The sequence below is a fragment of the Corvus cornix genome, chromosome 11, assembly GCF_000738735.6.
Source record: "Corvus cornix cornix isolate S_Up_H32 chromosome 11, ASM73873v5, whole genome shotgun sequence".
In the NCBI taxonomy this organism is placed as follows: Eukaryota; Metazoa; Chordata; class Aves; order Passeriformes; family Corvidae; genus Corvus; species Corvus cornix.
This window is the reverse complement of record NC_046341.1, coordinates 20,468,188-20,480,042: the sequence shown is the minus strand read 5'-3', so window position 1 is coordinate 20,480,042 and position 11,855 is coordinate 20,468,188. Positions and strand designations below refer to the sequence as shown.

Genomic DNA, 11,855 nt, shown 5'->3' with positions numbered 1-11,855 from the left:
ACAGGCACAAGGACAAGATGCAAAAGCAGAATCTTGCCAGACATCAGGTTTGATCTGCACCAGATTCCCAAAGATCTTTGGGGCTCTTCCTGTCTGTACAAAGGGCTCTGTGTCTGGCCCTGGACATTTTAGGACTGGTCTTCCCTGACGGGATCTGGATGAATTATCGTATTCTATTACATGTACAAGGAACTCTTGAGATATGCCTAAACACAAGCCCTTTAATTATGGTGCGTGTGTTAGCAAATTAGAACAAACTGAGTGAAGGTATTAGATGAGGCTGCAATTGCACACTTGCTTTCTGCTGCTGCGTGGTCACTGCCACAAAGTGAAAAGCTTGGCAGCATGTGAGAAGGGCAGCTGGCAGTCTCTGTTCCTACCCAAAGCCCTTCAAGGTTCTGGGAGATAAAGGTTAGATGGACTTGAGTCATTTAAGCACAAGCGCACCTGACTGAAATAATGAGCACATTTTAAAGCCTTTTATTTCCTTAAATAACAGTGTGTATTTAGGCACCTCTAAAAGGGCTGTGCTTACTTGGCACTCATCAACCTGCCACGGCTCATTAAGGGCCTGCCTGGACTCATGGCAGAAGCCAGGACTGGTGTTGAGCACTCCAGAAATTCCTCTCTAGCTCCAGTTCTGTTTGTTTTATTATCTTTGCAGAGCAAGTCATCTAGAAGTCACTTTCTGAAGAGCCCCATACTGAAAACCACCAAACACTCCATGGCCCTAAGTGGTGACTCAAACCAGTGTGATTTTTCCCCAGGATGTATGGGGAAGTCAAGGCACTGTGGCTGGAGTGTCCCTGTGACCTGTGCTTGTGACTTTGAATGGCTTCCAATGGCTTTGACCTTCTCGGCACAGGGCAGAGATGGCAGTGCCTCCAAAGTGCTGAGAGAGAAGTCCATTATGAACAGAATCCATGCGTTTGTCATTCCTTTTATTAATTAGCATTTCACTAATTAGTACTAATTTAGCAAATGAATGCCATGATTAGCTTGATTAGGACAAGAATGAAGGGGAAGGTGTGGGATATTGAGGAGTCTGCTCTGGTTTAAGTGAGGAGCTGCTGTCCTGCAGGGATGGAAGGTGCAGCTCAGTACTCGCATGGGGCTGGTCAGGACAAGTGTGCAGGCTGCTGCTGTCTGTGCAGAAGGCAGACACTCTCATCAGATCCCCAAGGCAGTGTGCTCCAGGCTGCCAGCCCTCTGCTGCCATCAGGGGTGTCATGATGGATTGATGTTTGTGTAGAGCCTATTGAGGCTGGCAGAAATCTACTGGAGAGGTGGAGACTATTGCTCTTGCTGGTGGGCACAGGGAACCCTGAGCCATTATCATGAGGCTTTTGACTGTGCTGTCCCCTTGCAAATGAGCACTGTGCAAAACAGGCACCTTCAGAGACTGTCACAGCATCTGCAGGGTGTCCCAGTGATGTTCATCCTTCCCAACTTCTACCTGCTGCCATCAAATCCCTGCACCCAGCCTGTCTGTGTCCTTGACACAACCACTAGGGTCCTCCCCAAATCCCACGGGAGAAATTTAAGTACAATAAGCAATTTTGTAATGGCCTCTTCCCATTGTCATGCTGCCTGATTAGAAAAGAGGGTAAAATCTCTACACAGGAACTTGGACAAATGCTGTCCAAAATATGACCATGGAAACCTGCCCATGTGCTGGGGTGCTGTGGGCACCAAGCAAGGGAGCTGAGCACTGATATGGCATCCTGGTGCTCATGGGGTGGCTCAGGCCTCTCCGAGAGATACAGCTCCTCCAGTGCCACTGAATCAAGTCAACTCCCACTGAGCAAATTTTACTGCTTTAATCACAAAATATTAGTGCAACTGAGAGCTGTTCAGTTGATGCTGCATGTATCTCATGGACTGCTGCAAAGTCAAGTTAAATTAAGAAATTGTGAGCTCAGTAGTGGTCCAGAGGAAGCAGCAATTACATATCTATTGTCTGATTACTGCTTTTTTTTTTGCAGCAGGCATGGCTCCTTGACATTAGGCCTATGGAATCTGCCCATTATTAGTAGTTTTAAATGGTCAAAAGGTTACAGCAGTAAGGAATGTTAGCAAAAAATGTCTCTGTGGAGTTTAAACAACCAGTATTTTAGGCAGGGCTTGGTGGGTTACTGTCCCTGCACAAACAACTAGAATGTGAGAGTCTGGGCTGGGAAATACTTAAACTGTTTGGAAAAACTTGTTTTGTGCAGCTTGAGAGTGTCCCTGGAGGCTGTGGCCCGATGCCATGACTCCTGGTAAAGGCTGGGCTGCAGTAACAATGAAGCTTTTATGGGGAAGCTGGAGAACAATCAGAAACTTTTTGGTCCCAAGGGATTATGGGGAGGGGAGTTCCTGGGTTCATGATGTCTGGCACATTATGCACATTTCCACCAGGATTTGGGGGTGTTCTGTGGCACGCAAGGTATGCAAATTGCTAAATGTGTTTTCAGTTTTGCTATGTTATGCTGTCTTCCTTGGTGATCATTTTCTCTTCAGTGTAGCCAGAAGACAAGATGGGTTTGTAGCACAAGAGCAGAAGTGTATTTTTCTTACAAGCAGTATTGCCCTATGAAGAGCTCATCTCTGATTCTCCAGCATGCTCCTGTCTGGGTGGCTGCAGGATATTCACTAATTAAACTTTCTCTAGGACCAAGTGTCCTGAACAGAAAGGCATCTTTGATGGACCTCCTTACCAGTGATCAGAAGAGTGTACATAGAAACACATTCCTCTTTGCTATGGCTTATCATCTGCATGCTATAGCAGATGTCAGCAAGAGGTCTAGTAAGTCACTGAAGTATTCACTCCATCAGTGCTACAGCACTGTAATTCCGATTTTCTTCAAAGACATCACACTACTGGTAATTAATTTGAGGGCTTTGTTACAGAAGAGAAGGCATTTCCTGTTAGACATAGACTTTCATTACTAATGGTGTTAGCTGCTGGAAAAAACAGGGCAGGATGGACCCTAAAGCCAAAGGAGAAGTTCAGCCTGAGGGCTGAACTGCCACTATACATCCATTCCAGCATCTGGTTTGGAAAGATTAAAATGACCCAATGCCCACTGAAATCTATGAAATGATTCCTGTAGGTTTCAGTAGACCTTGAAGAGGAGCATCCAGAGGCTGAGGAGCAGGTAAGCCAGCCTGCAGGAGCAATTACTACCTGTGAGCTTGCAGAGGGGGCTGTGGCCATGCCCTGTGCCCTGCACACACATGCCAGGACAGCAGAGGGCTGGGCTAACCCTTGTTTGCCTGGGCAAGGGAAATGAGTCTGGGAGTGAAGAGCTTGGAAGTGAGTATTTTTGTTTTAGATTACAGAAATGTGGGTACCAAGCTGAGACTGCCCAAAGATTGTAGGATTCAATGTGTTTTATTGCTCCTCTCTTTCCTTTCTCTGGACTCTCAAGGAAGTGAACCAGTGACAAGCGGGCTGTCTTGCTGATTGGGTTCCCCTGCCAGGGTCCCCTTATCCCCATTTTGTGCATCTTCCCCCATCATTTGCTGAGGCTTAACCTCAGGCCTGCTTCCAGTTTGGAAATACTGAATGGCCCTTAATGACAGCAGCACGAACAAAACCCTATAAAGCCAAGATTTGTGATTTACATGGGGTTAATTACCACATCAAGCATGTTTATTCACTTCTCTAATAAATTCTTAAGACAGGAACAAGTACTAGCTTGACCAGATTCATCTGTGCATATATTTTTCTTGTAGACATTTTTGCAAATCTGTATGTGCAGGATAGAAAGAGGCAAGGGATGCCCATTATTTAGGCAATAACTCATGAGCTGTGTGCTTTTTTGCCTGAAATGGCATTTACTTCAGATCTGGTGCAAAATTGACTTTATCAATACTTTTGTTGCCTTTTCTTTTTTTAAAAAGGAGACTAGTAGGTCATAAATGAATATTTATTAACTACAGCAGTGTGATCTATTACTCTGACATCCACTTGCCACAGGTGGAATGTGAGGTCTATGTCTGTTTCTACAAAACTAATAAGACCAGATCATTATATCCATGAGATTAAAAATCTGCAGTAGCAGATGCTGGTGCAAGTCCAGGATCTGTGGTGTGAAGCTGTGCTTCTGTGAGGGTCCAACAAAGTTTGTCATTTACTTACATATTACTAATGACAACGAGTTGAAGATTCACACCATAAATTTGAATTAATAGCTTGGTTTAATCAGTCTGATTTACTGATATAGAGAGGTGACCAGTGACCTCTGGTTTTACGTGATGGATCACTTGAATATCTCTATAGGGACCATACTGCCCCTGACTCAATTGCATTCTGATATACACTGGTGGCAAAGAGGTTTTCCTCAGCTGTTGATTCAAGCGTAGCTTTAGCCACCTTCTAGGTTTTTAGTGGCCACACGTGTGTAAGGTTGACTGCAGTGTCCCTGATTTCCTAGGAAAGTACTTGCAATGGCTCAGCACTGTACTGATGGGGGGCCCCCTGCCATTCCTTAGGAATTTGTGTCAGACAGAACATTTCGTACAATGCAGAAAATTTTGTCACCTTCAGTCGAAGGAAGCTGTTTGTATTAATGCTTAAAGGTAATGTGAGACAAGGCAAGCTCTTTACTTTAGAACACACATTGTGCCATTGAAACAAAGAATCCACTGTGGTGTTTACCTTCACTGCAAATGCATTAGCAAAGTAGGATTATTTGCAATCAAATAAAATAGTACTGCTTTTAGGCAGAAGTTCTGGGTGTTCAGTGAAGTATGCTCCTCAGCTTTTTTACCATTTATCAACCCCAATACATTCCTCCCCAATTTTTTTTATGCCTTCCATTAATAGTTAAGAAAAACCTAGGGAAAACAAACACTCTATTTCTGATTGTTTATTCACCAGTCTCTTAGGAACCATAATTACGTCTCCCAGGAATTGTGTTTTATCATACTGTGTATCTTAAAGAGCCACTTTAGGTAAAATAACAAGGAGTGCCTTATGAAGGAAAATTGGATTCATTTTAAGACTTTTTTAACCCTCTGAAGAATGGCTCTTTGTTTACTTCTTTAGTGCATGTGGCAACTTGCCCAAGTAAATACTATACTGCATAAATACCAGAGATTGGTATTTATGATATTACATAAACATACTCTGAATAATGAGTCATTGTAACAGTGAGGAAGAACATGAGCAGTATACATTGCAGTCAATGCACTATTCCTCATCACAGTATTAAGTGGCACTGAAGCAATGTAGTACAGAGTGACACTGAGAATGGAGAGGAAAAGACCTACAGCACTGTTTAGCACATCCGAGTTTACTAAACAAAACAGAAAGCAGCCAAAACAGGAATATGATAAGAAACACAGCAGGTGAGTCATCAATATGCAGAGGTCAGAAATCAGTGGTTAGGTATATTTTGGGGTTGATTGGCAGAAGGCTTATTTCTCTTTAAGCTAAAGTACCTCACAATGTTGTTACAAGGAGCTGAGCCCTCAGGGTTCAGGCTCCTGACCCACAGTGATACAGGTCTGCTTATGGCAATATGATGTTGATACCAGTTTTTCACCCATGGAGCGACCTTTCAATTACTGGAGTCTTAGTTTGTCCAGCTGTAGTTTTATTAAATATTTACCTGCACTTCAGCAAAATTCTGTGTGTGCAAGGATTTGTGTGAACAGAAGTGTCACTGTGCCACACTTTGCATTACTGCCAAATGATCGGGCTCCTCTGCTGCATGGGGCTCATACCTGAAAAATCAAAACCCTAAAGGGAAGATGTGTATGCCAAACCCTCTCTTTTAAAGCCAGCAGGGTATTAACAAACCTTATTTTTCAAATCCATGTTGTAGTCTGTCTCATCCAAACAGAAAGACCCCAAACAAAAATACAAACACTCAAATCCTCAAAGGTCCACTGAACCCCCCCCCTTTCAAAAGGATGATAAAAATTGCCACCCATAATAAAGCACCAGCCTAAAAGCATGATTTTAAAAAAAAATTTCCTCCTTCCCTGGAGCAGTCACAGCCCTTAAGGAACAGCAGAGAACTCCCAAAGGTAGAGCATATCCACAAAGAAGGTGGTTGATCCTCCTAAAATCCAGAAGTTTGGGGGTGTACTATGCTGGGCGCACCTCCCTCCCTGAATGTAGGTTTGCACATTGTGAAAGAGCACTTTGAAGAGAAAACACTCCTTGTGTTTGCTGTGGTTTGCTGTCAACAATAAGCATTTCCTAGGTGTGACTAAAAGGATGAACTGAGGAATACCCCTGCTCCCCCTGCTCTCTCACCTGAGAAGATAGCACTGGATATCCCCAGTGGCCTGGCAAAGTTCATGGGTCTGTGGGAGCCTCTGGATTACTACATGGTTAGTAGCTGTTTATTGTGGTTATTAAACGGAACCTTCTTTCTCTAGTTTTTTCCTGGTTTTACTTCTTTAGTCAAATACACGGGGTTTAAATAGAGCTGTGTTTTTTGATGTTCTTCTGGGTGCCATGTGCTATTCCATCTCATACACAAGGCCTTACCAGATGAGTGGAACAGTCATTGACTTTTTTTTCCCTTGTGCTTTACAGCTTTTGTAAAAATAGGAGGTGACACAGACGATGGGAGAATAGAAGGCTGCTGGTCTGCAAGGAGCAATGTTTAGAGGATGTGCTCTGGGCCGGGACCCAAATGCACGGCAAGACTTGACGAGGCATTGCTAGCAAGTCTAGGAATGGCTGGGATGCCCTCTGTGCCATTCTGGAAGACAGAGGATTTATGCCTGGGCCACTTGCAGACAGCTGCCTGAAGCACTGCAGGTCCAGGCAGAAAGTTACACTTTCAAGGTTTTTCTGTATTTCCTATTTTCCCAGAATAAAATGAAGCAGTAATGTATACTAGCAAAGTTGACAGAACAAAAAATATGGTCAAATTTCAAATTCAATCACAGTTCCATTTTTTATTTTAGTATTATTAAATCAGCAGCACTGCCCAAAGCCTTTGGTTTCATGGTGTATGATGCTCTTCAAACATATACTGGGATATTGTGCCAAGACATGCCCCCTTTGTTTGGATTTTGAAGCCGTGTCTTAACTATCAGTTATATTGAGGCCTGTCCCAGGCCACTTTAATCTGAATTCTTTCCTCATGTTGCTTGGGGTCTTCTATTCTCACTTCCTGGGAGCCTGGGTGATGAGATGGCAGACTGAGGTCAGCACCAAATGCTGGTAACAAGCAAGTTCCATCCAAGCCCCAGAGAAATCAGTGAGAAAGCTTGGGTGGACAGCTGTCATTTTGACTCAGGTCCAGAAATACTGGGAAAATAACAAAGGGGACAGAAAGAAATAGCTTGGTCAACTTTTGGGGGTTATTCCTCCTGTATTTTGAAAGGAATAAATATACGGCCTTTGTTAAAAATTTATCTGAGAAGTTGTTTTCCCAGTCTGCTGTGTTATAGCAATGTGCCTGTGTGATGAAGGCAGAGTTTACAGGTTTAAAATTTCTTTTTCAGTGTAGTTCATTACAAGGAACTGTGAGTCACCAGTCTTCTCTCTAACACACTGGTCTGCTTGGCATAAAAGCATTCACACACATAGCATAAGCATGAGGGTCACACTAACAAAGAATGATAGCACTGCTTAAGTAGTTAAATTGGTTATTTATTCATTTAAATGTATGCAGATCTGAAGCAGCTTCCAAACCTCTGATTAGTTTGTAACTTACTCTGTTCTGTCTTGTTCTTTTGTTTTGCACAAAAGGATGCAGACACCATTTCACTGACAATTGCTTTGGAAACACAGTCCTCTGTGGTACCTATTGAAGAAGAAAACAGGCAAGAGACTGCTCTTCATTATTTCTGCATGAGTAAACTGCACACCCAGGATTTCAGCACTCACTGTGCCTGTAGAAATGCACATGAAAAATACTGTTCCAGGCAAAACGTATATATGTGGGCCTAGTCCACAGGCAGAACTTACAATTAATTTTAGATTTTACCCTTTTCAGAAGTTCAGCTGTCTAAACAAGGCCATTATGTTTTGGCTCCTTGCCCCAGCTATTTCTGCACAAGTGAGTATCCATGTGATTGCAGAATGGAGAGAAGAATGATGCAAACTCAGCATATAACATTTGTTGAAATGTCTTAGAAGAGGATCTTATAACTTGAAGATGGCATCATGGTTCCTCAGTGGTCCTGCTTCCTTCTGCCACTCCCCACATATGCACACAAAGCAAATTCTGTCTCCCAGTTTCACCCACTGTTCTTTGTACAACAACTGGCATTTTTCAGACATATTTTCTCTTATTTTTCAAGGACCTTTTCTGTTATTTTAGTTTATTTTGAAAGCAAAAAGATAAATAAATCTGAAAACAATATATGGTCAAGTGTTAATCAAAGTTTTCTGACAGGCAGGAAGTTGGCATCCAGTTACCAAAGCAGGAGACTTGTCTCTTTTCTTGTTCAATTTTCAGTTCAATATCAGATTTTGGGGGTCCTGAAAATATAACTGCTCTATGGAAGAAAATATGTCTCCCCTGTATCTCAGCTATCCTGAGGGGTAAGAATGGTTCATATTAAGGATTTTCTACTCCACAGATAATGTCTGTTTAAATAATATTTAAAGATTCTCACATCAAAATGATGCATGGACCACATCCAGAAATATATTACATTAAGACAAGATGTATAGCTATGGATGTATTTAGACAGGGAAAAATGCAAAATTAGTTAATGGAATTTTGTACAGTTTTGTGTAGAGTTAAACCTCATTAAAAATTGCATTTAATTCTACAGTTCATTAAATCACAAGCAAGGCACACTCTGCCAGGACCTGAGGAGCTGAGAACTGCCCCAGACAGAAAGTGGTGGCTGCAGAGGAAGTGCTGGTAAGTCAGAGGGCACTGAGGCTGGAAAGTGTGCTTGTATGACCATGGGCCCACATCAGGTCTTTACCCAAATGTATGGAAACTCCATCCTTCCCTACAGTCAGAGGGCAGGAGTGTCACCATTCCTGCCACTCACTGCCTGAGAGCAAGGAGGGGCAGGGATGGGTCAACATTCAGGTTTTGTAGTGGCATCACCCAGTTGTCACCTGCCCTACTCCAGCTGGGACAGGAGCCACTGATCCACAAGCACTTCCATGCTCTGCATGGCCCTGCTCTCACTGCTCTGGTACCTCCAGCAGTCCAGGGCGCCTCATCCATTTTCATCCCCCACAGCTCACTGAGAACATTTGGCCTTGGCTTTGCACCTCTGTGGGCTCTTGACTCCTTTTCTTTCAGCCAGATATCTGCTTGGACATAGGGATCAAAGTGTCTCAGATTGACCGCAGGTGAAAGAAAAATGAGCAAGAGAAGCTCACTGAGAATAGGCAGACTGATGATTATGTTGTCTGTCATATCTATATATTTCACTTTTCCTGGTATTGTTTCTAATTGCTGGGCTGTGGTAGGATTGTGCTCTTGAATTTCTAAATAGAAATACGCTGAAAAAATTACTATTTCACCCAATGCTGTGCAGTCTGTCCCTTCTTATGCAGATGTCTGTGAAAGTACTTATGTACATTTTAGTATAAGACCTGTAGACTAAACATACATGAATGTTTATTTTCCCACTCCACAGAAGCTTCTGTTTCTCTGCACCATTAAGGATTTGCCCCATCTCTATGATGCAGCTCACCCATCCAACTTCAATTCATGATAAACAATTTACTGCAGAGTATCTGAAGAAAAGCTTAGTACCAGTACAAAAGGTACTCAGCTACTTGGTAGCTCTACAAGAGATGGGTGCCAGAGATGTCTAACAGCAGCCACAGATAATAAACTGCATAATAAGCTGGATAAGAAATAACTACAATGTCCTGGATAGTTGATACAGTTGATATTGCTGACAATAGCAGGACCTCCAGCCTTTGGACAGTAGTTAGAGGCTTCATCATGCAATGCCACAAGTATCAGTGCATTTAAGAACTACATACTTAGTATACTCAGGGGCATTATTCATAGAATATTTTCTATAAAATCAGTAGTTTATTCTGGGAAAAAATCTTAGTATTCTTGTCAGATACCTCCAAGTGAATCACTAGTCATTCTTGCTCACTGACGAGATCAGTTGATTTTCTCCCTATCAGCAAATGCTTTAAACTCAACCTGTGATCTGAAGAGAACAGGCAGTGTATGCTCTTTCAACTTCACCAGCACACTAATAAAGATTCTGCAATTGTATCTTATCTGACAAGGTGATTAATTGCATTGCTGCACGAGTGTAAACAGAATTCAGGTCCATCTCCCATCCCTGCATTTGGCTCTCCATGTAGTGAAGGTGTTTTGGTTTGTTTGTTGAAAGTGTGCATCCTGAAACGGGATAATTCCATTTTTTACCACTTCTGTAACCTTAACTACCTTTTTTTAAGAAAACTGAGATCAGCCTCATTGATGATATTATATGAGTCAGAGACATGTCAGAGACTAGAAGGGTGATAGCTGTTCTCCCGCAACCACAGGTGCTCAACTGGGATTATTTATGTGCCATCAACAATGGAACATGCTCAGACTTGAAAGACTAGAGCCGACCTTCCCTTGCTAGCTAATCATTTATACACTCCTTGTTTTGAGTGCAGCACCTTAAGGTTTCTCATGACTCACTTTCTCTCTGCAGTGAACAAATAAATGCTGAAGGACACTGCACACTTCCAAGTATGTAACCTGTCCCTTCACACTCTCAGCAGCAGCAGGTCTCCAGGCAGCAGTCCTATTTATTGTGGTGTGGCCTCAGAGAAACAGGACTTAGAGAGCTGAGAGGATGGTGGTGCTCTGGTTGTTGTAGGCTTCTCTTGATTAATGTCAACACAATACTCTCACAGGTGCTATGAGGAAGGGATAAAGTTCCTCTGCTTTTTGGAGACAGGGAAGTTGGGCATTTATAGCTCCCCCTCCAAACAGGGAATCCCAAATATTCAGATAGATTACCTTGACCATAGCCCAAGGCTTATTGAAGCAAAATGAAACCTGATTATATCTCATAGGGATGTGTATATATAATATAAAACATACATGACATATATAATATCTGCAATATAATAAACAATTTGTTATTGTATATTTGCAGCTCTACCTTAGCTATACATTATACATTAGGTGGGTATGTATGTATGTATACCCATCTATCTATATATACATGTGCATATATGTGTGTGTGTGTGTGTGTTTATAAACACCTCTTTTAAACCATTTTTGTTCATTGTATATGGCTGAGAGTTCTTAAGGTAACTCACTGAATGGGCACTGGCAGACATTTTTTGTATCTGAAGGGAACCATGAATCAAGGAGAACTATTTCTGGGTTGTTCAGCCCAAAAGACACTCAGCTGCCAAGGATGCTCCTGGTCACTCTTACCCTCTCTGCAGTGACTGGTCCATTTTCTGAGTGGGGATTCTCATGCTGACATCCCTCACACTGCTTTTGGGAGAAATAGGCAGTAAGTAGTTGCAAATGCTTTGAACATGGAGTGTACAAGGGTGGATATTAATAATAATGTTATGGAATATAGCAATAATGGAAAAGAATCAATATTGCCATTAGTAAGACATAGAGCAGTTTACAAACAAGACAATACGCTTGAGAAACTTAGAGGAAGCCGAGATGAGAGGACATAGGTACAAGAGCATGCAAGGAAATTCCATCTTGTCTTTGTCCTTCCCTTGTGTAGCTCTTCCCCAGGAAGCATTTCTGGGAAGCAACGGGTGGGGAGGCTTCCTCCAAAGAGAGAGCTTATCTGCATGGAGCAGGGTTAGTTTGGCTGTGAGGTCAGAGGTAGAGGGAAGGAGGAACATCTTTTGGCTTTTGTTCAGCAGAGCTTGTGGGGCTGGTGCTTAATTCTAGGGGCTTGCAATAGGCCTGAATGGGTAGGGA

General features: G+C 42.5%; 1 long non-coding RNA gene across 1 annotated transcript; it reads left to right on the top strand.

Annotated features, from left to right (window-relative positions):
- Window positions 1–5,571: 5,571 nt before the first annotated feature.
- On the top strand, window positions 5,572–8,280 carry LOC109144253. Its single transcript, XR_002044899.3, has 3 exons — window positions 5,572–6,330; window positions 6,539–6,793; window positions 7,706–8,280. It is a non-coding gene; the product is annotated as an uncharacterized LOC109144253 (long non-coding RNA).
- The last annotated feature ends 3,575 nt before the right edge of the window (window positions 8,281–11,855 follow it).